At 48.4% G+C, this 25938-nt stretch overlaps 1 protein-coding gene and 1 pseudogene across 4 annotated transcripts in view; one reads left to right on the top strand and one right to left on the bottom strand.

The window, feature by feature from the left end:
- The window catches only part of Kcnip1 (potassium voltage-gated channel interacting protein 1), a 369154-nt gene that overhangs the window by 264349 nt on the left and 78867 nt on the right, over positions 1–25938 (top strand).
- Positions 511–1187, bottom strand: LOC134480771 (large ribosomal subunit protein eL29-like; annotated as a pseudogene).

Genomic DNA, 25938 nt, shown 5'->3' with positions numbered 1-25938 from the left:
CCACTCATGGGGAAATACAAACAAGATGGCAGCCCCTGTCCCTACTATGTTCCTAAGCCAGGGGACTCAGGCGAGTCCTAACTCCCATCCCAGGTCCCTGCCAAGCAGCTATATGATTGATTCTCCTCCAGATGTGGAATCTCTCTGAGAGAAAACTGGAGGTTTTCCCCAAGGCTGTTCCTCATTGTCCCCAAGTCATGTCTACTCAGGACCCCCAAAATGTAACCCTGTCGGGAAGTAGAGAGTTGCAAATGTGACTGATTTGGAATCTCAGGATGCACTCATGCTGGATGAAGGTGAGCCCTAATCTGATGAGTGGCAACTGTGGCAAGAAGGGAGGACGTGGGACCGTGGAGAAGATGGACACAGGGACTGAAGGGACGACAGCATCACGCCAAGAATCGTCACCTGCCCTGACAACATTCCTGCTTCAGACTCCTGATCCCCAACACTGGGAGTCAATGGATTGGTCAAACGGCAATTTTGGTTTTTTTGTTTTGTTTTGTTTTGTTTTGTTTTCTTTCATTTTTGCTGTTGTTAATTTGGAGTGTTTATTTGTTTGTTGTTGGTTTTTTTTTTCTAACAGATCTTGTCTCAAGTTTATTTGTAAAAACAGCATAGGACGCTGGTCATCTGCAATAGTGTGTAGGTAGGTGTGTCAAAGCAGTCCATCTGTCTTCACACTGACAGGAGCCTTTTCTGTGGGGCCTTCACAGGGGCCTGGGCACCCTTGGGAGCCTGGGCTGGAGCTGAAGCCTGGGCCTTAGCTGGAGCTTTGGCCTCTGCCTTGGTTTGAACCTTGGGCTTTGGTTGGCAGAGCCTACGACCCTTGGCCGTGTAGCTTCGAATCTTCTTCCCAAGCTTGGGGTGAGCGCTGAAAGCCAGACGGCTGAGTCTGTGGCTGGGGCCCTTTGGCATCTTGGGCTTGACAGCCTGAGGCTTCACGAGGGCCTTGATGGCCTCTGCGCGTGCACTCACTGCCTTGGCATTGTTGGCCTGCGTCTTCCTCAGGCCTTTCTTGTTGTGCTTCTTGGCAAAGCGCATGTTCCTCAGAAACTTGGGGGTCGACCCCTTTAAGAGATTCGTATCTTTGTGACCAGGGTTTCTTGATGCCATTTCTGTGCCAGTTGAGGGACTGGTTGTGTGTGGTGTGGTTCTTGGACTTGGCCATGTCTGCACGGTAAGCCAAGGCTCCCGCAGCGCCTAGGACCAGAAGAGAAAATGTTTGTTGTTTTTAAATCAGTGATGGTGAGAATTAAACCAGGCCTCCGTGCTTTGCCAGGGAGCCACACCTCCCCAGCCCAGGCGCTTCACCTCCTCCCTGGAATCCAGCCCACTCCGCTTCTTCCCTGGCCTTCTCCTCAAATACAGAAGAAAGACTGAACCTTGAAACTGCTCTGAAGCTGCCAAGAGAGCTGAACTCTGGACCAACGCTGCAAGGATCTTCCAAACAGGGAAGAGAGCACCACCTTCTGGCGGCTTCCGGATTAACACAGATCAAATGCCACAGGTTCTTGGCATTAAAAGACTCCCACCAAGGGCTCTGAGCCTGATTTCAGCTCTCCTGAGCCTGGCCGGCTTTCACTACACATCAGTCTCGAGGGGCTGATTCCTTGAAGCATGTGCCTATTTCCATGACCCAGGTTCTAGAAACAGCAGCCCAGAACAAAAATCACCCAACATTGTGATCAGTCCCTTGGTTCTTCTTGCTTTCTGGGCTGCTTAAGCAAGTCTAATGCAGTCTCCAAATACTACGTAATAGTCAAAGAACTTAAGGAAAACATAGGTCGTACCTATTGACAACCCATCTTAGGCTTATGTGTTTTCCTTCACACATTCAAAATCTACTGGCTGTCTGAGGCAAGTTCTAGGTGCTGGGGACCCTGAAAGCACTTGCAGCAGAAAGTCCCTGATTTTGTGGCACTGAGGGTCCAGTGCAGGAAAGGGTAGCCAGAAACCAACAGCACATATGTGAAACAGAAGGCTGCCCACTTACCATTTGGACTAGGATGACTTCGTGTTCCCCTCCCTCCGTTATATCCCTCCCTCTATGTTTTATGACCATCTTAATGTCCTCCGCTGTCCTGGGTTTTCAGCAACTGCAGCTGTCGTTCCAAAAATAGTTTTGCATTTTTCAATAATAATTTCAGCTTCGGCTTCATCTATACTCAAAATGTGCACCCTGCCCTGAACTCTACCCTGGCTCTGGTCCCAGCTTCTGGGGAAGGGACAACAGGGTAGGACAAGAGCTGCTGCCTGATTCCTCACTCGCTCTCCCTCACTGACCCTCAGAGGGTGGCAGTTGGCAGAGCAGGCACAAGTTACGGCTTGGTTGGCATTGTGGCAGCTTCCTTTGGCCAGAATAGGCTGTGCTATTATATATACTATATATATATAATATATATATTATATATAGCATGGCGCACGGCCACCCCAGCGCTGGGCCCCAGAGGGCATCAGAGGCCCTTGTGCTGGTGCTTTTGGCTTTCGTAAACATCTCTGCTCCCCTACCCACCACCCTTCGTCCTCTTTTCTACTGGCCCTCCTATTCCCAGCAGCTGCTTTCGTGGGTTGGTGGGAGGGACTTCCCCCTAAACTCCTCAGGCCTGCTCCCCTTCTTCAGGGTGTACCTGGTCCCAGGAGACTGAGGATCCCTTACACTGTAGATCAGAGAAGTACAGGGGGCACAGACTCAGCCCTGACACTGGTCCGGGCTCCTCAGCTCCCTAACAGGCTCCCTAACAGGGTGCATGCCCTGTCCACATGGTCACATGGCCCAAAAATATCAGGTCCATAAGGGCTCTGTCTGCAAGCATCAGGGCTATGGCCACACTGCATCTCTGGCTCCCTGGATGTCATGTGAGGTGCCTGCCTCCCCATCAGGGGTCATTCTTTCTGTTCATGGCCTCCCAGTCCTGGGGCTAGGACCTGGGGAAGCACTTTCCATGCAAGGAAGATGAAAATTCCAGAGTGCTCTCCACTCCTGCCACCGAGCTCCCTCCGTTCTCACCTGGCATGCCCAGCTTCAGCCTGTGGATCTGGGACAGGGTGGTGGGCATGTGTTAGATCTCACTTTTACTCAACATTCCAAACATGCACACGACCACTCTGCTCAGAACGCAAGACCAGAGCTGGGAGTGGAACTCAGAGACGGAGCACAGGCCTGCTATGCACAAGAACCTGGGTCCCGTACGTGGTGTCTCAGAAAGAATATAAAGCTATTATCCACCACCACACCCCTAAATCCCAAGCTTTAGATCAAACCCCAAAGTAATAGAGTGTCTGGATTTGTCTCCCATCACAATGACGTCGGAGAACACCCAGGGTTTGGAAGGCAGTGAGACATGGTAATGAAATGGAGCATGCTAGACAGGAACTGTGTTAAGAAGTGCTACCCAAGCAGAAGTGATGGCATCCACAGCCTCTGCACCATGACATGTATGAGCTCTGTCACTAAGGACGAACAGAGCAGCCTAGGAGGGGGACAGACATTCCCAGCTCGGCACAAAGCAGCCAGTGTGTGAGTGGTGCCTTAATGGTGTCCGGAGTTGGAGCAGTCTCTCTGGGACCATGAGGCTGTGGTATAGACTTGGAGGGCACAGGAATGTGTGAACAGAGGTGGAATGTGGCTGCCCCGTGGCTCCTGAGGAAATAGCTACATATGCAGCTGACAGGCTTAGCATGCCCCCATCCAGCACCTCCTGTAACCTCTGCCTCTGCAAAGCGGGAAACTGAGGCTCAGGGCATCGTCCTCTGTCCAAGACTCCATGGCTGCCTGGTTCAGGGATTGAAATCCAGTCCCATCCCTTGGCTTTCCATGTCCTTGGATTTCTGACAGTATGCTAGCTTTCCTACGGGGTGGCTGGAGGCTAGCCCATCTTCATTCCACAACAGCCTGGGCAGCCAACATCGCTGCTCTAGACAGGCACGCTAGGCAACAACTAACTCTGTCTATTAGAGCTGCTATGGGGCATGGTTGGGTGGACGAACTATTTCAAGATGTACTTTACAAGAATTCCATACTTCCCAGACTGCAGGGACATTACCTCTGATTAGGCATGTCCCTGCTACAGTCATCAGTAACTGCTGTAATGGACTCCCACCTCCTGGGTATTTGTACTTACAGAAGTATATTTGGTTGGTGGCTCTGAAGGTTGGGGTGTCTGAGAGCCTGGTGCTGGATCTGGCAAGGAAACTCCTGGTGCATCTTAACCGTGGAAGGCACCACATGAAGACACAGCAAGTGTTTCATTCATGTCAGGTTCCTATTCCTGTTCTCATCCAGCTTCCCTTGTCATGGGAACCCCACCTTAATGACTTTATCTAACCCTAATTATCCTCAAAGACCCTGCCCCCAAGAGCCCATAGAGATTTGGGGATTAAATTTCCAACATGTGAGATTTGAAAGACACATCTAAACCCTAGAGTATGTATCTAGCAGTAAGTGAGGATGGCACTGCAAGGTGTCCTTTTTCCTAAAGCCCCAGGGAAATTATCCTCTAGCCTCAGTTCCCAGTTGTTGTCCAGGAAGAAGGAAACACTGGATCTAGAGAGCCTTAGGCTGGGTGGTCACTGCAGTAAGGTAGTCACAGATATTGTATATAGTGACATATGGGTTTGAGGGACACTCCAGTGACTGCTGCAGAGCACCTGCTGGCCTCTTGAGTAGCCTAGCCTAGGAGGCAAGGTATTTTTTTTTACCAGCCTCCCTCGCAGGCAGTCATTTCTTGACAGCCTCTCTTGCAGCTAGGATGTTAGAGTATGTCTGAGACATGAGAGCTTAGGAGCTGGTGGCATAGAATGGCATGGACAGGGAAATAGTATCTGCATCCTCCCTGGGGGTGATATAGGCTGTGGTCCTGACTCTGTGCTTTGTTTCTGGTTTTATCTAGAGTTAGCAATAATGGGAGCTAAATCTCTGTCATTTATCTACCCTCCACTCATCATCAGTGGCCTTCAAATAAGGTAGTTGGGATGTAGCTGTCATTGGCCCTGAACAAAATAAATTTTTGTTTCATCACTGAGCAAGCTCCTTTGCTGGATTCCTTCTATCCAAGACCATTCAGACAACAACAGAAACTCTATCTAGAAGCAGATGACCCCACCTCATACAGCCACCCCAATGCCCTGGATTTGCTCTTCCTAACAGGGGTGGAGCCAAGGGTGAGGTTTTCGAATGCTAATAGTTTTGGATGATGCCCTGTCTGGACCCAGGAAGGAGTTGAGAGCCAGGAGCCAGGGTAGCTGGTATTCTATACAAAGACCTTGAAAGAGTCCATGAGACTCTGTCAGGTTGCCAGCTCTAGGGAACAGGAATAATTTAGATAATGTCACCCCTAATAGGAAACTCATCATTGCAGACAAAAAGGCTTGCAAGACGTGCCATTCCAGTAGCTGCTAGACTAGAGGGACTCGATGGATATATGAGCAGGTGTTGAATGGATAGGTAGAGGATAGGTGGATAGTGGATAGGTGAATGGATGGATGGATGGATGGATGGATGGATGGATGGATGGACGGATACATGAGTGACTGGCTGGCTAGATGGATGGATGGATGGGTGGGAGGGTGGGTAGATGGATAGATAGATGTGTAGGTGGGAGGCTGAGTGGGTGGATGGATGAATGGGTGGGTGGGTGGATGGATGAATGGGTGGGTGGGTGGGTGGATGGATAGATGGTAGATGGATGGGTAGGTGGATGGATGGATGGATGGATGGATGAATGGGTGGGTGGGTGGGTGGATGGATAGATGGTAGATGGATGGGTAGGTGGATGGATGGATGGATGGATGGATGGATAGATGAATGAGTGCCATGAGTGCTCATCAATATGTTCTTGCTCCCCTCTTAAGTTCAGTAAGTAATATTATTCATGGACTAGATTTATGGCCCCAGTATCTCCATTCAGCCCAGGTCAGGGAAGCAAGGAAGACTCAGTAAGGCAGAGACATTTAGACTCAGTCTTTCAAACAGGAGTTCACTCAGTATGCAGAGGAGAGGACCATATGCCAGAGTGAAAGAGCAGAAGCAAAAAGAGGCCCATGGAAATCTGGGGTATAAGTTCATGACTGGAACTGAGAGGCCACTGGGACTTAGACGAGGTGGATGAAAGTTGCCCTGATGAATAACTTGGAGGCACTGTCAGTTTTGAAACAGAGACGAGACATGGTCTAGAAAGAGACAAGAGGGTTTCAATCAGAGGGGCAAGCATGGAGTATGAATAGGATCATGGGAGAGGGAAGGCACATCCCAAGGGCAAGGGGACTATCATGAAAAATGCCAGTACTCTGAAGGGACAAACACAGCTTCTTGGTATGGAAGGGAGTGTGGTAAGGAAGCAGGGGGGTAAGACTGCAAGACTGGCTTAAAATGTCATTCCTAAGTCCAGCCTCACCCACATTTCACAGGTCCACAAGTTGAGAATGGAGGAAGCCACTATGGTTGGTGCTAGGGTTAGCCAAGAGCATCCCTCAAGGTTGCCTCATTTCCCTGTTTGTGTTAGGGCACAAGCAATAGATAGCAGCTAACAGTACAGGTTAGAGGATGGGACACTGAGTTAGGCTCAAACATGGATGGATGTGATGGATGGATGGATGGATGGATGGATGGATGGATGGATGGATGATGCATGGATGGATGGATAGATGGATGGATGGATGGATAGATGGATGGATGGATGGATGGATGGATGATGGATGGATGGATGAATGGGTGGGTGGGTGGATGGATGATGGATGGATGGATGGATGATGGATGTGATGGATGGATGGATGGATGATGCATGGATGGATGGATGGATGATGGATGGATGGATAGATGGATGGAAGGATGGATGGATGGATGTGATGGATGGATGATGCATGGATGGATGGATGGATGTGATGGATGGATGGATGATGGATGGATGTGATGGATGGATGTGATGGATGGATGGATGATGGATGGATGTGATGGATGGATGGATGTGATGGATAGATGGATGATGGATGTGATGGATGGATGGATGATGGATGGATGGATGGATGATGGATGTGATGGATGGATGGATGGATGATGGATGGATGGATGATGGATGTGATGGATGGATGGATGATGGATGGATGGATGGATGGATGGAAGAATAGTTGGATGGATGGATGGATGGATGTGATGGATGGATGGATGGATGGATGGATGATGGATGGATAGATGGATGGATAGATGGATGGGTGGGTGGGTGGATGGATGGATGGATGATGGATGGATGGATGGATGGATAGATGGATTGATATGGTGGATGGACGATGGATGGATGGAGGGAGGGAGGGATGATGGATGAATGGATGGATGGATGCATGCATGGTTGATGGATATGATGGATGAATGGATGGATGGATGGATGATGGATGGAGGGAGGGAAGGGAGAGGGAGGGATGTGATGGATGGATGCATGCATGGTTGGATGGATGGATATGATGGATGGATGGACGGATGGATGGAGGGAGGGAGGGATGTGATGCATGCATGGATGATGGATGGATGAATAGTGAGTAGCTTGTCAGTGGCCACTGTGTGACTATGGTCAGTTGACTACACTCTGTGAGCTTCTCTCCTATGAGAAAAGCAGGTAGCTTGATATAAAAGCACCATAGTCTGCAGCAGGCTCCGGTTCCAGCTGACCAGTAAACTGGCTAAGCAGCTTCCTCATGTGCAGTGAGGTTGGAGCTCCCAGGAGAGAGAACTAAAACATCTGGGGGAGCTCAAGGCCCTACCACACAGCGTGCACTGGGGAGATGCTGAGGATAGGGCTGCTGTCCCTACACAGAACCCCATGACCCAATAACGGTCATCAGGCCTTAGTGACTGATCTCTGACATTCCCTTCTTCAAAGCTTTTAATAAGACTCTCTGGATATGACTCAGTGTGGCGCTTTAGCACATGGATGTGTGGTCCAGTTAACCCTCTGTTCATGTACCTGCTCCTGCCTTCAGTAACTGCTCCTCTCCACTCAGGTTGATGGGCCTCCTCCTTTTGGTCTGCCCTGGTGAGCAAAGGCAAGCTGCATATTCTTACACTGCCCTTGCTCACCTGTGCAGGCTCATGGAGGCAATGGCAGAGGTTCTACAGTGAACTCCACCTCCAGCTCTACCCCTGTGCTCGAGTGAGATAATCTCATGCCTGTCTGTGACTGAGAAATTCATCATTACATACATGCACCGTGCTGCATTTACCACCTATGTGTTGACAGGCACCCGGGCTGGTAACATATCTTAGCTCCTATAGAGTGGAAATGAGCGCGGTCATCCTCAAGTGCTTGGCTCTGTGGCGGACTTTCCTCAGGACACAACTTGTAGTGGGGTAGCTGGATCCTGTGGTAAATGAACCTTCAGGTCTTGATGGAGCCTTCATGTACTTCTCTATGATGGCTGTGTCCACCTGTGCTCCTTTCGACAGTGTGTGAGGCTTCTCAGAAGCAGCCCCAGAGCCAAAGAGAAGGCTGTGCCTCCCAGATAGAACAAGCAGAATCATCCCCCATAGATGCTATTATCTTCCTGCATTCAAGATCCGGGCTGAGCTTCATGGGCTCTGATTACACAGGGTAGCTGGAGCAGGCTCTTGGTGGTGAGGACCCTGCAGTGTTCCACGCGGTCTGGTGCCACTCTGTGCTTCAGGGTTCAATGCTGCCTGCCTTCCCTTCAGATGAGGAGATGGTCACTGGAGCAGACACCTGGGTACAAAGGACGAAATCAAGCAGGCCCGTGTTAGAATCCCGTCTCAGCACTACACAGTTCTGTGGCCTCCGGCAGGCCTTTCCAAAACTCCTTGTCAACAAATGTGGACTGAGTGACTGATGTCAGATAGCAGTCATACCGATTCGGTGGGTCAACGAACAAAGCAGCCACATCACGAGTTCCTGCACAGCCCTCCACAATGTCCTTGGTGTGGGATGGGAGTTGCTTGGGGATGGTGCCTGGATCCAATCTGGAGAAGTCTACTCTGTTCCCTCTTCCTGAGTGAATTCGTGAATTCTGTGGAACCATTTCCATATGAAGTCAGAAAAGGCACCCTGGCTGTGGGGAGTTACCAACAGGTCAGGAAGCTATGAACCTGGGGCGGTGTGGGGCGCCACCTGGTGTTCAAAGAGGACATGGCAGACCTGAGCAGACTAATTCTAGCCTGAAAAGAGCTACGAGCCACCTCTGCACTGGGAATAGAACACAATTAGCCTCACAGATGTTATGTAGACAAGGAAATGAGAATGTATCTGAGTCTGTCAGGGAAGCCCAAAGACGCCAGGCTCCATAGTCAGGTATCGGGAGAGAGCGTTTGGATCTCAGGGAGAGATTTAGACAGATCAGCCAATGCAGAGGCCGCTATAGTGTCAGCATCTCATAAACAATGAGCATGTCTGTTCTATGCTGAGTGACAAGTAACCTAGGTCATGTGTGAATACCATGCCTTGCCTACCGTGGATACTGAGGGGAAACCTGTGTGTGAGAGTGTGTGTGTGTGCACATGCATGTTTATATGTGTGTGTATGTTTATGTGTATTTATATGTATGTATTGCTGTGTGTGTGCACATGCATGTTTATATGTGTGTTTGTATTATGTATGTGTATGCATGTGCTGTGTGTACATGTTTATATGTATGTGTATGTTTATGTGTGTATTTATGTATGTATGCATGTATGTGTGCTTTGTGTATATGTGTATGCACTGTGTGTGTGTGTGTGTGTGTGTGTGTGTGTGTGTGTGTATTGAACATATAATAGCTTATAGCATTCTCAGACATATCTGTTAGGAACTTCAGGACTAGCCAGTCACCTGTTAGTCACAAACCAGATTGTCAGACCACCTGCTTGTAATTCCAGCTGTATAATATGTTGTGAGGCCTTAAACATGTTGCTTCACCTTTCTGGTCTGCTTCGGCAACAGTGACTTCCTCTTCTTCCTCCTGCTCCTCCTCCTCCTCTGCTCCTCCTCTTCCTCCTCCTCTTCCTCTTCCTCCTTCTTCCATAAGTGGATCTGGAAGACTTATTAACATTGATATTTCAAGATTCCTAGCTACAACAGAAGTGGCCCTCTTCAGAAGTGACCCCTTGACCTCTATCCAAACAGACTAATGTCCTTGTCAGCACCTGGAAGATCCCTGAACACAGCCACCTGCTTCCTTGTAGCCTGAACCCTCCCAGAACTGGAAGGGTTATCCCCAGCTTCTCAACTTGGAAGGACTGTCCCCAACACTCCCCTGATGTGGTCATGACTTCTCAGCAGTGGTTATGGGGTCACGATGAGATGGTTACATCCACACCCCAGATTTTCAAGTGAGTGATTTCTGTCTTAGGAATATCCCCATATGTTAGGGAGGACAAAGTGCTTCTCCTCCAAAGAGCTTGGTCGAGAAGAGAGAGCATTTTTAGGAGACAGATAGTGGGGCATGTTTTCCCAGAGTCTTAGTTCTGCACACATTCTTGACTCCCCCCAGCCCCCATCCTGACCCATCTGGGGCTGTGTGGCTTAAAGGGACAGAGCCAGGATGGCACATCAGGCTGTCCCAGCTGTAAGTCCTCCATGTGGGCCGTAGCCAGCTGCTCACATCCAGCCACCACATATACACACAGTGGGATGAGCAGTTATTAAAACACAGTGAACCAGAACCCCTTAAAGTAAAGGGCACATGCACGGCCACACTGCTCACACCTTACACACTTCCCAGCTACATCCTGCCCATACATAGTTAGTGCAAAGAGTCATTGTTCTCTCAGGAAGCAGCAGCCCAGCTGTGACATTCAAGAGCCATCTCTTCCTCTCAGGCCCTCAGCTTCCAGCAAGGTTTCTCACCCAGAATCAGCCAGCCCAGTGCACACACCCACCGGCTTTCCCCCTGGATTGCTATAGGAGCTTCTCACACTCCCTCCCCTAAACCCCACCCCGTTCTCTTTCAGCCTGGAGCTTCCTGGCTTCTTTTAACTGTGTCAAGTGCGACTCCCTTCACCCGAGATTTCCACAGTCTCACTATAAAATCACTTACTGGCAGTCATAAACTTCTTTTAAAGCAGCTCTCTGGTATAAATTTCACTTTACTATTTATTAAAAAGGAAGTCAAGGTTTTGTACTCATGAGATGGGCATGATTATTTTTACCTAAAGAATTGGATCATGGCTCAAGAGTCAAAACATAGAGCATCTTAGAGATTTGACAGGTACTTCTTATTCTGTAACATGAGTGTCGAAAACACCACCCAGCACAAACATGTGTATAGTGGTATAGTTAAGGCCATGTCAGAAGCTGTTGGAAATTCTCTCCTAAGCTTAAGCCAAAATTCACTGAATGATTTTTTTTATGATGCTCAAGTCAGCTACTCAAACAGCAAGTTTTAAAATCAAGTGTTCTAACACAGTATGGTCCAAAATATACTAATTTGAAACTTAGATGCTGAGGAATGACAGTAGGAAAGCATTAAGTCTTTTTTTTCCTGTAATTAAACAGTTTTGTTTCTGTGCAGCAGAAACCGTGTATAAAAAATAAAAACTGCAGTTCACAGCAGGCAGTAACCACAAGCATTATGCAACACGCACGGCACACGCGTGTATCTAGAACACAGGCTTCTGCAGAATTTCCTCCTGCAGCACGCATGGGCAAGGCCTGCTGGAAGCAGGCAGATCCATTGTGCGTTTGCTTCCCAGTTACTCTCCAGTCATTATGTGCACAGAAACTTTTATACATTGACACATTGCTCAAGACTCCTTCATTCACCCGTAAGATTCCGTGTGGGACTGTGGTCCACGGTCCTAAGAAGCTTGGTGGAAGTCTAACTTCAGTCAGTAGACAAAGACGTGCCTTCTAGGTAAGGCTGACCATGCACACCTCTGCCCGGGACCCCTCTGCTGCTTTCTCCCTTATTCAGAGTAAAAGCCACAGCCCCATGCTATCCACGACACCCGCATAACCCAGCACCTCCTTTCTACATCTTATCTATTTTGCTCTGTCCACCATGCCCTCCTTGACACTCCACAAATGTCCTTATCCCTCTCTTGGGAAGGTTGACTCCTCACCTCTCTCCCCAACACATTTTACTGCCCCCCAACCTTCACACTATTTAACATAATATTTCCTCTCTTGTTGGTATAGTTCCTTCCAGCCCCTACCTGCCCTTTTCTAGATGAACAGAAGCTTTGCCAAAGCTACCAGATCATCAGTTTTGTCCTCCTGACTGTCAGCCTGGATGGTGGGCTCAGAACAGGAATTCCATAAGTATTTGTGGAACATATTGATTCTAGTAAGCCAGCCCGGGACTCTGGAAAGAGAGCTCTCTGTTCTCACCCATCTTGGTTCAGCTCAAAGCAAGAGAGACGTACCCAAGAGAGGAAGAAAGCTCCAGGGAGAAGTGGCTCCCAGAGAGGAGAAGGCTGGGCTCAGAGCTCTCCCAGATTATAGTGATCACTTCAGAGGCAGACAACCACTATTAGCCCTCAAAGACCAAGGCCACTTGTCCGATGGGAAGCAGCCAGGTGGGCTTCAGGTCAGGAGCAGTGGGGAGTCTGGTCTTGGCATCCCTCGTCTGCTGATGGTTTTGTGAAATCCTGGTGCTGATGTTGGAGTATGCCTCAGTCCACCTACCTGGGGTCCTACAGTCCTAATTCACAGCTACCAGGTGGAGTACCCCAAATGTGCACTGGATAAGTGATCCCTCAAGAAGTAACTGGTAGCCCTTCCAAGGTCACACGTATAATGAATGTTAAAGGCACAAATCCATCCAGGCAGTTTCACTTGACAGATGGGAAGGAAGTCGCTTTGCCATTCTGAGTGGCAGATTCTGAAGATGTGATTAGCGACCATTGCTCTGGTGTTGAGGCTGATGTTAAAGCTAATAGTGAAGCGCTTTGGGTGTCTCACTTAGACCTTCTTCCTCCTACCTTCGGTCTAACCCTCCCTCCAGTTTCCTCCTCTTCATCCTGGTCCTGTCACTGTAGTTCCTGGAATCAGACCTTACATAAAGTGGTCTCTTCCTTCAGCCCCTGACAACTCATGCCATTGTCCCTCATGCTAGGATGTTAGGAGCTGAAAGGGCCAAGTTCCCTAAGAAGGTATCCAGACAGCCCCCAAGAACCCTATCTTTCTCGGGCTTCTAACTCTCTGCTCTGCTAGATGTGCGCCGATTCCCATTATGACCAGCAGAGGTCAGCAGCAGCCTGGAGAAGGCCCAGGGGCCCTCGCACAGAAGATCACTTGAAGACCGAGGCAGGTTTCTCTGGGGTCTAACACCTATGCTGCACTTGCAGGATTCCACTTCCATTTCTTCAAAAGGTTTCACCCAAGATCCTCTCTGGCAAAGGTCTGCGTCTTCCTCTCTTTCCATGACTGATGCTGCCACTGACACAAGACAGCATGGGGGCACAGACGGACAGCCAACTGTCTCACAAGCAGCAACAGGTGATGGACATTGAGGGCCCACTCGGAGGACCTCACCACACCACAATGAAAACAAACTTAAGAGTTGGTCCCATTAGGACTTCCGTCTTGTAGATGAGAGTCACCTTTCAATAGAATTAGCACTTAAAAAAAAAAAACATTGTTACACGTAAAACATTCAATTGTTAGTCCTTTAAAATGTTACTATTATCAGTGGGTGGGGGCTGTCATTGTGGCTCTCACATGGATGCCAGAGCATCGATTTTGACAGCTTTTTCTCTCCTCCCACGGTGAGTTCTGGGGCTTGGACTCAAGTTATCAGGTGTGCTCAGCCATCACCCAGGCTCTGAAAGGGGGAAGAAAAAAAAATCTTCCAGGAGGTTATCAGTCTGAGGGAAGGACTCTGGAGCCAGACTTCTTCCTGGGTTTGAAAGCTCCACTCTCTGACCTGCTATCTTAGTCCATGTTCTAGTGCTGTGAGGAAACACCGCAAGCACAGCAACTCTTACAAAAGAAAGCATTTAACCCAGGCTGGCTTACAGTTTCAGAAGTTCAGTCCATTATCATCATGGTGGGAAACATGACAGCATCCAGGCAGACATGGTGCTGGGGAAGGAGCCGAGACTTCTACATCTGGACCCACAGGCAACAGGAACAGACACTGGGACTGGCTTGGACTTTGGAAACCCCAAAGCCTGCCCCTATTGACACACTTCCTCCAACAAGGCCACACCTTCAAATTCTTCTCAGTAGTGCCACTTCCTGATCACCAAACATTCGAATTTATGTGAGCCTATGGGGACCATTCTTATTTAAGCCAGCACAACTGCCTGGTCCAGTGTCTGCACCTCTCCATGCGCCCAGCTGCATGGACAGTATCTATGTGGTGGGCACAGTGCTAATCGCTGCACCGTTTGAGGCTCAAGGTCGCCCATCCCCCTGGTTCAATCTCACCTGAGGCGTTTTCCATCCCTCCTGTCTTAGGCCTCCAGTCACATTAATCAAGAAGCCAGTGTGCATGTCTTGGCAGAGGGTTCCTATTTGTGGATCAGATCCCCTTCTTGCCTAGGTGAGTCAAGTTTGGCTGTGCTTAGTCAAACTTCCCCTTCCTTAACAAAATTATGCACATAGTTCATTGGGCTCACCCTTAAGAAGTCAGGAGGCGTTTGGCACAGAACTGGTGCAGTGGCTTCCCGAGATGCAGAGGGACCTGGGTTCCTTCTTCCATCTTCTGTGGTGTCTTCCACAGCTATATCTCATGGTCTGAGGTGATTAGTGGGCAACCATCCTCACAGTTGGGAGGTGCAGTCCATTGCGGAGAATTCTAAGAAGTAAGATAAACGGGACTTGCTGATGGATTTGCTAGGGAGCTGGGGAGCAGAGCAGCCCCAAAAGAGACTCTCGTGTAGCTGGTATGAGAACCAGGTAGATACTGCATCAGGTGAGTCAAGGACAATGGCAGGATGGCCGGGAAGTGGTGGAAAGAGACTCATACTTAGTATCATGCTTATTATCAACTGTGTAAGAAGGCATTCAGGAAAGAACACGGTCTAAACCCGAGTGCTGTAGGAGGGACATCAGCAGGTCGTGGGAAAGTTATTAAATCTAGGTGACTGTGCACCAGAGCCACCATCTGGAATTGGGGACATTTGGCTTAAGGTTTTGACTCTGTGTCCCTGAACGACAGGTGGCATTCCCAAACTGCAGGTCGCATGTTGACTTAAAATGAGTCGTCGTCACTCGGACAATGGACAGAGAACTTGCTCTACCTGCTCTCAGGGCTTGTGACAACAAAAGAGGGTCATTTCTTCACATACACACAAGCACACATACACACACAAGCACCAGAATAACAGAAGGAATACAGTTGACTAAAGTCTCCCAGTGTGCACCAGGCATGTTTGGATCCTGGGGAGAGGTGTCACTGTGGAGCTCTGTCTTGTGTCACATCCCGATATACTCTCTGAGCTGGAGAGCTATGAAGTCCATTCTGGGAACCTCGAACAAGGGAAACACATAGACAAAGGTAAGCCTAGCACAGGATGACCTGAGACTCCTTCTTGTGCAAGTGAACAGTGGGGCAAGGGTCATCTTTCAACAGATCCTACCTAGCGTTGTTCATTCCTTCTGGCTTGCAGTTATGCAGAGGATTGTTTAAAACTCACCAATGGCCTGTTCCATACATATATATATATATATATATATATATATATATATATATATGATATTCCCTCCCAAAAAAGAATCAAACCAGAGGCAATCCCACCTCTTATCTCTCCAGAAACGCCTCCCTGCTATGACAGTTTGGGTCCCTCTAACCAATGACTATTGCCCCATATTCCTGGGGAGAGCCTCTTCTTGGACCCTGCCTCTGTGTCTCGTGACATTTTTCTTGGGCTGTTGACTTGGTCAAGACTTAGAGAAACACATAGCAGCCACTGCATGGCCCCTGCCCTGATTGGGGAGACCTCCGTTGGACCCCTCTTAGCTTGGATGCAAAGGGCTGCACCAACTCAACTCCAGAGGCTGTGCCGGTCCCGGGGGGAATGTGGCTGCCACCCTTCTGTGTTCTCTCTTACAGGTAAGTCAGTTTCGAGCAGTCTCGAGGGCTGTGTGATGACACATTTGGAGGTGTGGGAGCAAAAGTCGCCACAGTAAGACACCATTGCTTCACATATTTCAACTTCGCTGGGGTGGGCATCGGGATGGGCTTCTGTCCCGTGGGAGATTTCTCTGGATCTGGAAGGTGATGATGAGGCTAAGGGTTCCACTGAGGGCCCCTGTCCTTGGCTGGGGGAGACAGAGGGGTGACTGGTGGCCTCTGGTACTTGGCCCCGATGTCTGTGCATGTGGCTTGCACTGGGCTGCCTGCTCCACTGGGGGCATGGCATCTACCCACAGTCTACCGCATTGAGTCTGAGGAGCTTCTTCGAGCAGCTTCAGATGGCTGAGGCCTCCTGGCATGGAATGGAGGGGGCAGAGACATTTGCTGAGGCCTCATCAGCCCTGCCCTGGAAGGCCCTCATCCTCAATGGCATGCAGCCTCAGTTTCCAAACTCATGGCATCCCACCAGCTCTGTCACTCACCCCAGGTTCTCGCTCCCTCTCCATCGTCTTTCACGCCCATCACCTCACACCGAGGGTCCAATCAGTGGGAACGAGCTGTAGGCTCCCATTACCAGTGAGGAATGGGGAGAGGAGGTTGACCTGTGGCCTTTTTGGCAGGACTGGGTTCCAAGTGACATTTGACTGCTAACACTGAAGTGTCAAAGGCTTACGATGCACCTTCTAGAAGCACACTGGGCCTCCAGATGTGTATGCGTGACGCAGATTTTCTCCAGCTTTCCAGAAGTGGGGTTAACCCATCTTTCAACCCATGTTCTCTCTGAACAACTGGTCCGTGACTCTGGTGTGGACCAGAGGCAGAGAAGAGCTGTATCTTGCTTAGAAGGGAGTGGAAACTTCCTTAAACACTGTGCAAATTCTTTTCCTCATGTTTTAAGGGGATAGGACACATCCATCCCACCATCGCTGTTCCCAGGGATTCTCTAAGGCCCTCAGCTTGGGGCTTTTTGTCCTTAAGCCTTAAACAAGAGACTCTCAGCAATGATTCTAGTCTTACAGGACCCAGTGCTAAGGCGGCGAGACCTCAGATGTGAACAGAGGTCTCCAAGCCATACCTGGGTTCTGGCCACAAAGACCTGAGCAAGCCCAGGCCTTTCTGCACACTTCCCTGGGAAGAAGCACCTTTACTCCTGCAAGGCCCATTGAGACTTCCATGTTTGACCCAAGGCTTCTGACGCTGACTCTGGTAACATGAAGCCATGGATCTGCGTTTCCCAAAGTATGGGCGTTATACTGTCAAACATTAGAGCCCTGGTTGCTCCTGGGGCATCCAGAGTTCTGAGTGTACGCTAGGAAGGACTCTCTCCATTACCAGTCACACGATTGCTTCAACTAAGCTTTGGAAGCAGATTTAAAGAGGACAAAAGGTGGGGGGCACACCCTGCTAATAGCAATCCAAGAAAGCAGGGGTGACTAATGAAGGTTCTAGATCAAGGAGGGATGTTATCAGGGATAAAAAGGAGTGTGACGGGGTTGGGGATTTGGCTCGGTGGTAGAGCGCTTGCCTAGCAAGCGCAAGGCCCTGGGTTCGGTCCCCAGCTCCGGAAAAAAGGGGGAGGGGTGTGACATGTCAGTCAAGTCTCGGTATCCAAGAGGACATAGACTGACGGCCATTAGGGAGTGAGTGCCTAATAACACAGCATCAAAATGCATGGTGGACAAGCACCAGCAGCAGCACCAGCAGCAGCAGCAGCAGGAGCAGCAGCAGGAGCAGCAGCAGCAGCACCAGCACCAGCAGCAGCAGCAGCAGCAGCAGCAGGAGCAGCAGCAGCAGCAGCAGGAGCAGCAGCAGCAGCAGCAGGAGCAGCAGCAGCAGCAGCAGCAGCAGCACCAGCAGCAGCAACAGCAGCAGCACCAGCAGGAGCAGCAGCAGCAGCAGCAACAGCAGCAGCAACAGCAGGAGCACCAGCAGCAGCACCAGCAGCAGCAGCAGCAGCAGCAGCAACAGCAGCAGCAACAGCAGCAGCAGCAGCAAACCACAGTTCCAGTTGGAAACTTTAACATCCGACTCCCACAAATATCCGATTCCTCTGGAGAAACACGCGAGGACACAGTCAAATTTAATGGCGCCATCCTTCAGCTGGGCGCAGTGGACTGCTGTGGACCGGTTGCACCAGATGAAGAGATTTCAGGCTGTTTCCACTCACATCATCAGGCACAAGGTCACATTTGGGACCTTAAAACACATCCTGACACATCTGAAATAATATAAATTCTATCGTGTCTGTTCCCAAACCAGTCCAGAATTAAACCAAAAATCAATAACAAAGAGGTCCCAGAAGATCCTTAATGCTTGGAGATTAAACAACACTTTACCGAATAACACATGGGTCCAAAAGGAAGCCACAAGAGGAATTTACAACTGTTTTGAGCTAAAGAGAGATGGAAACACAAGACAGAATGCTTAAGGCACAGCAGAGAGGATCATCTGCAGAGCATTTATAACACTGAATGTGGCTTAGAAAAATAATTAAATATCAATCTAAAAAGCAGAAAGGAAGGGATAATAAAAATTAGATCATACGTCTGTTCAATCGGAAACAGGAAGCCAACATGAGAAAAATTAATAAAACCCCAAAGCTGGTTCTTTGCAAAGGCAACACCAGTAGCCATAGAGCCAGGTAGGAAAGGCAAAAGGAAAAGACCCGAGTTAGGAAGATCAGAAAGGATTACCGATAGATCACGTTGTAGACTGAAAACGGAAATACTGTAAACAGCTGTATGCCCACAAATTTGATAAACTGTGCAAAATGCACTGATTCTTCAAAAGATACAACGAGTCAAAGTCATGTACAAGAAAATACACAACATGAATGAACCTTCATCTGTCAAGAAATTGAATTTTTTAAAAAAAAAATCAGCTTGCAAAATGAAAAAAAAACAAAAACAAAAACAAAAACAGCCAGCTTAGATGGGTTCACTGGCTAATTCCACTGTTTATAGAAGAAATCTATCTCCTCTGGTTCTTTTCAGAATGTGAAGTGAAAGGAAAAATATTTCTTATTGTCCCTTGCCCTAATATCAAAATCAAACAAGGACATTATCAGAAAAGACAGCTGCAGCCAAGTATCTCTCATGCACATAGATAACAAAATATTAATAAGCCGAATCCAACAACCTCTAAGAAACATATACTTCAATCAAATGAGACTTCCCATAGCATGGAAGGCTGATTTAACTGCCAAAAATCATGAATATAATCCACCATATCACCTTAATAAGAAATGTATACTGATCAGTGTGGGGAATATTTGATAAATACTCAGCACCTGTTAACGATAAACAAAAGCATCTCTCAGCAAACTGGGAACAGAAGAGAGTTTTCTTGCCCTGATAAAGAAACCCTATTTTAAAAAAATAATAAACCACAGTTAACACTGTATTCATATTGAGAGGGCTTCCTGTGAAGGTTGGGAGCAACTTATGAATGTCCCGCCACTACTTTGTGTGTGTTTGCGTGTGCGTGCATGTGCTGTGCGTGTGTGAGTGTGTGTATGTGCTGGAAACCTAGCTAAGGCAAGGGGGCGGGGGGTAAGGAAAGGAATGAAAAGTGGGAAAGGGAAATCAAAGCCATCGCTGCTCACAGACGACGTGGTTTCTTTGGAACAGAATCTGAAGGAAGAAACAGAAATGGTGGTGGTAAGGTGGCATGTCAAAAAACTAATGCCCAAAAACCAGTTCCTGGTCTGTGCACGAAGAACAAACACACGGGGCATGACATTAAAGGACCATCACCACTCACGCAGCATCCTAAGGTGAAATCATGAGCCTGACTGGGGAAACTCAAACACTCCTGAAAATACGGAAGAATCAAGAAATATGAAAGAGGTGCTCCGTGATTACAAACAAGAAAACGTTCATTCCTCACCGCTAGATCGAGGGCTTTATACAACCCTAGAAAGATATTCTGTGTACACCCACAGACTTCTGAAGTTTTTGTGGAAAAATTAAAGACCTAGGATTAAAGAAGAACAGAATTGGAGGCTGGCCCTAGTAGGGTCCAGCACTGGCTGCAAGGCTACAATAATAAAGACGCTATGATATCGATGAGGAAAAACATTAGAAATGAATGGAAGAGAACATCAAGAAGAAGAACTACATCGATGTCAATGGAGCAAAGACAAAAGTCAGTCATTTCTACAAACAATGCTGGAGCGGCTGGACTTCACATACAGGAAAAAGAATCTAGACACGGATTTCACTCATTACTCAGCAATTAACTTAAAACAGGTCACAACCTTAGAGACCTAATGTAAAGCTCAAACTCACGATCTTCTCGATGTAACGTAAGAAAAAAGACAGGTCAGTCGCCTTGAGCAAGGCAGCGGTGTTCTAGATACAGCAACAGAGCAAAAACCTAAGGGGAAAAAACTTTGTAAGTGGGACAGCATTAAAATTGAAAAGCCTCTGAGAAAATACAAGAAGACCAAGTGTAGACCAGGAGGAGACATATGCAGAAGATACATCTAATAAAGAGCTATTGTCCAACACATACAAAGAACTCTTTAAGTTCAACATCAGGAGCCGCTTAATTCAAATGTGAGCGAAAGTTCTGGGCAGCTAGGAAAGTGCGCACCGTCAGTTTCAATCTCCCTTGTCGCTGACGGGTTCACCAAGGCAACCGGGTACCACCACAGTTCTTAAAGCCACATCCACTGACGGTGTCGAGGTCTGGTGAGATTCTGGGATGGCAGCAAGCCCAGCTCACTGACACAGGAGTGGCACAGCCACTTTGGAAGGCAGTTTCCAGTTCCCTACAAAGCTCATCGCCCCCTTCCCACATATCCCAGCTATCCAGCTCCTTGATGCTTACCCCAGTGAACTGAAAACATTTAATGCTGCATCCGCCATGAACAAAACCTACATGGAGCCGCTTACAGCGGCTTTATACATAACTGAAAAGCTTTGAATGCACCCAGATGTCCTTCTGTGGGCCGTGGATAGATGAACTCTCGGTGAGCCAGACATGGGAATATCCACTGCAAAAGGGTATGAGCTGTTGAACCCAAGAAGAAATAGAGAACACTCAACTGCACACTGTAAGTGAAGGAAATCCATCTTTGAAAAAAGAGCCACATCCTCTTTGATCCAACTATAACCACATGACATTCTGAAAAGGACAAAATGGAGACACAAGAAACACTAGGACCCATCAGAGGTTAACAGGATGGACAGTAAATAGACAGAGCAGGAGAGACTTAGAGGCAAGAGAACCTGCGGCCATTACAGTGGCTGTCCAGAGAGAATGCGCCCCATTGAGAAAGAGAAGGCCGTGTAAACCATGACTTTGGATGAGGAGCTGCTGACAGACTCAGTTACAGCAAAAGCACCTCTCTGGGGGCAGCGTAATGTGGGCAAGTTTGCACAGGGGCTAAGGAACGTGGCACTTTCTGCCCAGTTTTACTACAAGCCTAAAATTGCTCTGAAATAGTCATTAAATGTGGTGAGTCGCAATTTTACAGCTGTCCCACTGACAAGAGCTAAGAGATCTAATGAAGAATGACTAAGAATATGGGACAAGAACACGTAAACACATATATATTTACTTATATGGAATTATTACTTCCATATAATTATATGTATATATTGATTTACATAATTACTAGGAAAGCAGATTAACATGTGCCTTTTGTTAAATATTTTAACAATGCCTAGAAACGTTGAACGTGACCCAGGGTGAGCCAGCGGTGTAACAGTTGAGGGCTTATCCTTCGGGAAGCTCCTGACCATATCCATTAAGCAGCAGCTGGCTGGGGCTGTGGTTTATCACTAGAGCACTTTGCTGGTGTGAGGCCCAGGATTCAGAGGGGGAAAAGGAACAGAGGGGCAAGTGAAATGGAAAGGGTAAGGAGGCCTCAGCACCAGAGCATCCACACCATGACACTTACCAGGTTTGTGGATGCCCTGCCTTGCGCAGCACACACCCCGCCATCCCAGTGGGATCCCTGTTGTAATTGGTAGGTACGCCCGCTTTCAGGAAACAGGGAAATCAGAGAGAGCCAGGAGGAGGGTGAGGGGGAGGTCTCTGGATTTCTCTTCTCATGAACAAATCTGGAAAGGAATGGGTGTGAGTTGAATGGAAGAAGAAAAGAATCCAGATACGCAGTTAATCTTAAAGGTGAGGAGGTAAACTCCACCAAGGTGGATACATAGAGGTCACTCGAACTGACCCCCTGCCTACATTACTAACCCATGCTAGGCAGAAATGGTCTCTCTGATTAGTTCATTGTAAAGTGAGTCGGACTTCAAAATACTGCAGATGATGACAGGTAGGGGTGGTGGTGATGGTGGTGGTGGTGGTGATGGTGGTTGTGGTGGTGGTGATGGTGATGATGATGGTGATGGTGGTGATGATGGTGGTGGTGATGATAGTGGACGTGATGGAGGTGATGGTGATGATGGTGGTGTTGGTGTTGGTGGTGGTGGTGGTGATGATGGTGGTGGTGGTGGTGATGGAGGTGGTGACGGAAGTGGTGATGGAGGTGGTGGTGATGGTGGTGGTGGTGGTGGTGATGGTGGTGATGGTGATGATGGTGATGGAGGTGGTGATGGAGGTGGTGGTGATGGTGGTGCTGGTGGTTGTGGTGGTGGTGGTGATAAGAAGAGTTGAGGGTGAGGGGAAGGATCTAGCCAGGCTCAGAGGCTGGGAATTTGGAGTGCACTTTGTGGTTCACAGCTGGAAATGAAAGAAAATCAAGAGAGAAAATGGGATTTTAAGAGCTGTTAAGAGTTATAAAATGAAGGACCTTTCCCGTAAGATTGAAATGCCCAGGGCTGCAGAGTGGCCTGGAGATTAAGAGCACTTACTGCTCTCTCAGAGGACTGGAATTGCCTACCCACACCACACCAAGAGGCTCATGAATATCAACACACTCTGTGGCCTCCACGGACACCCGCATACCTGTGCACTGGCACAAACACCCCCAGACATACACAGGCACGTGAATAAGGAAAAAACAACAAAAATTAAAAAAAACAAAAATTAATATTCCTTTCAAAAGAGGAATATATGACATCTAACTGGAGTGTTTTAAACTGTACTTATTAAAGTTTACAATCTTATTCATTTTGACGTAAGACAGAATCCATGATATGAAAACCTTTATTACCCCACAAAGTCTCTTCCTGACCCTTCCTCCCCCTTCTCTGTCCCTCCCACCCACCAGTCCCATCACAGGGTCCCTGCTTTTGTGCTGTAGAGCTTGGTAATCTCTAGTTTTGTGTGAACCGGTTGTTTCTGGCCAGATAACTCACTGACATGTTCTGGAGTTGGTCCTTCACGTGGCTACTTCCTGCAGTGTCCCGTCGTGTGGGCACACCACGGTTTCTCTGCCCATTCACCTCATCGTGGACACTCAGGCTGTCCCATTTTGAACAATCACAGACAAAGCTACGCCGACGTCTGTGCTCGAGGAGTCCATGTCTCCACCCCACCCCCCACCCCCGTGGAGAGGTGCATCTTTGACTCCTCTCAGACAAATGCTTTGGCGTTCAGTGCATGAATCCCTCACTCAGAGGAGGTCAGCTTTAAAAAAAAAAAGGAAGAGAAAAATCAACACATCCTCTTAAGCTGTTGTCCCCTTTCACAGCCCATTAATTCTACTCAATAAATAGAATTTACCAAAACCTTAGACTTAGGCTCCCAAACGAAAAAGAAAAGCCCCAGAGACTCGGGGGGATGGCTCAGTCAATAAAGTTCTGGTCGTGTAAGCATGAGGTCCTGGCTTGGGATCCACGGTCTCTAGATAAAAAGCAGGTGCAGCTGCATGGCCCTGATTGCCAATGCTGGGGAGGCAGAAACTGGAGAATCCTCTGCCGCTGGCTGGCCGTGTCCAGCCAAATTTGTGAGCTCCAGGGTTAATGAGAGACCCTATCTCAAAAATAATATGAAATGACAGAGAAACACACCCGGTATCTATCAGTGGCCTGAACGTGCCTTTGTGTACATACAGACACATGCACACATGAGCACAGAGACAGAGACAGGGACAGAGTCAGAGAGACAGCGACAGATAGACAGTGACAGACAGACAGAGGCAGACAGCAGCAAAGTGTACATCTAATATTTTTAAAAATGTGAAGTGGAAATACACAAAGAAAAGAGTGATCACATCTCCCACTAAGGCAAACATTACTGACCCACGGAGCTTAATGGGGTGCTTTTAAATGGAAGTTTATATCGCCCATGTTTAGGACATGTAGAGGGGAGAGTAGAGTTGGATTTCGTCTGATGTAGGGCTTGTGTGTGTGTGTGTGTGTGTGTGTGTGTGTGTGTGTGTGTGTGTGTGTGCGCTCGCGCATGCCCGCACGCGTATGCGGGTGTGCACGTGTGCCTGTGCCTGTGCCTGTGTGTGTGTATGCGCATGTGTGTGTGTATAAAAGAGAGAAAAGAAGAGAGAGAGAGAGGAGAGAGAGAGAAAGAGAGGAGAGAGAGAGAGAGATCACATGACTTAAGTGCAGCTAGAGACCGTGGACTACGCAGGGCAGGACTAACGGCCAGGACTGTGGAGGCAGAAAAGTCTCCTGCAGAGGCAGCAAACGCCTGTCACAGACAGGGACGCAATCTTAATCCCAATCTTGTCCTGAGATCCTCAAAGATCCATCTCCCCAGAGGAAGGGATGTGGGTTCTAGAACGTTATAAGTATATTCCTGGAGATCTTTCTCCGACTACGTAGACAGGCCGGGAAGCACAGGTAATATCAACCCGGCAGGAATTCCAAGTGCTTCGACGGGCCTGCGATCCAATGCTGTCCCCTTAACCACCCTTCCTCCCTCTCCGCCCCTCACCTCCTTAGCAAATGGCACTCATGAATGTTACAGCTGTCTCGGAGCCTTTGCCATCGGTAATCCTCTACCTCCCCCCTGCTGACTTTTTTTCCTTTTTATGTCTCCTTCCTGGACATTACTTATTCTTTACTTTTAAATATTTGTATCCGTAAAAAAACAAATGAACGCCGGGGACAGATTTATAAAGACCGTTCCTGGAGAGGCGGCGGATTAATTATTCAGCACCCTCTCCCTTTGTAACTATTTATTGTCTCGTATGCATTTATATGACACCTATCACTGCGCCCTCCCTCCGTACCACAGACATAATTCCCAGGGAGTGACTACTTGTCTAAGATGCATATGCGCGCTTTTTTATTCCTGACTGTAACGGCACGTGCCATTGCTGGGTAATTGTGTTCATGTTTTTAAATGTGAAAAATAATCAAATATAACTCGAAAGAGATTGTACAGTAATTCAAGGGGATATTAAACCACCGGGAAGTTAGCCGGCAAATAAATAGGCGTTTGTGGCTGTCAGGGTGAGCTATGGGAAGGGGGCTGGCAGTGGGGGAGGAAAGGCGAAAGCAAGACACAAAGAGCGGGGTGAAGCTTCTGCATTTCACTGCTGAGCTGGCTGAGCTGGGGGAAAGGGAACTTCCCGGGGTGGGGGGGCAAGAGTAAGAGACAAGAGACGGAACAGCAATGGGTTTTATCCGAGGTATCCAGAAATGGGGGAAAAGCAACATTGCCCACACAGGATGTGGGTTCAAGGGTGGACAGGAAGTTAAAGGTCATCGCGCGTGCTGACCTTTATTGTCAGACTCAAGCGCCCCCTGCTGGGACAGTGAGAAACTAGCATCACTCACACGCCTATGGCTGCCTGGCTTCTGGTACTTCCTTTGTGAACCTCATCTCTGCCCGCGTCACTAAAATACCCCGTGGTAAAAATCAGTACGGTTGTCCCATTTTACAGATGAGGGAACAGGAGTGCTGAGTGTTTATGCAACTGCTGGGTGCCCTCCCTGCCACCGCTCTGCACCATCATACCTCACCCCTGCACAACGAACAGAGAAGCCTTCCTAGAGCTTCAGGACACCGGGCCACATTCTGGAAGGCAATCTGCCAGGATGTTGTTCCTCAGTAGGCTTT

The sequence above is a fragment of the Rattus norvegicus genome, chromosome 10, assembly GCF_021556685.1.
Source record: "Rattus norvegicus strain SHRSP/BbbUtx chromosome 10, alternate assembly SHRSP_T2T, whole genome shotgun sequence".
Lineage (NCBI taxonomy): Eukaryota > Metazoa > Chordata > Mammalia > Rodentia > Muridae > Rattus > Rattus norvegicus.
Note: the sequence above shows the minus strand (reverse complement) of the source record. Positions and strands in the feature narration are given on the sequence as shown.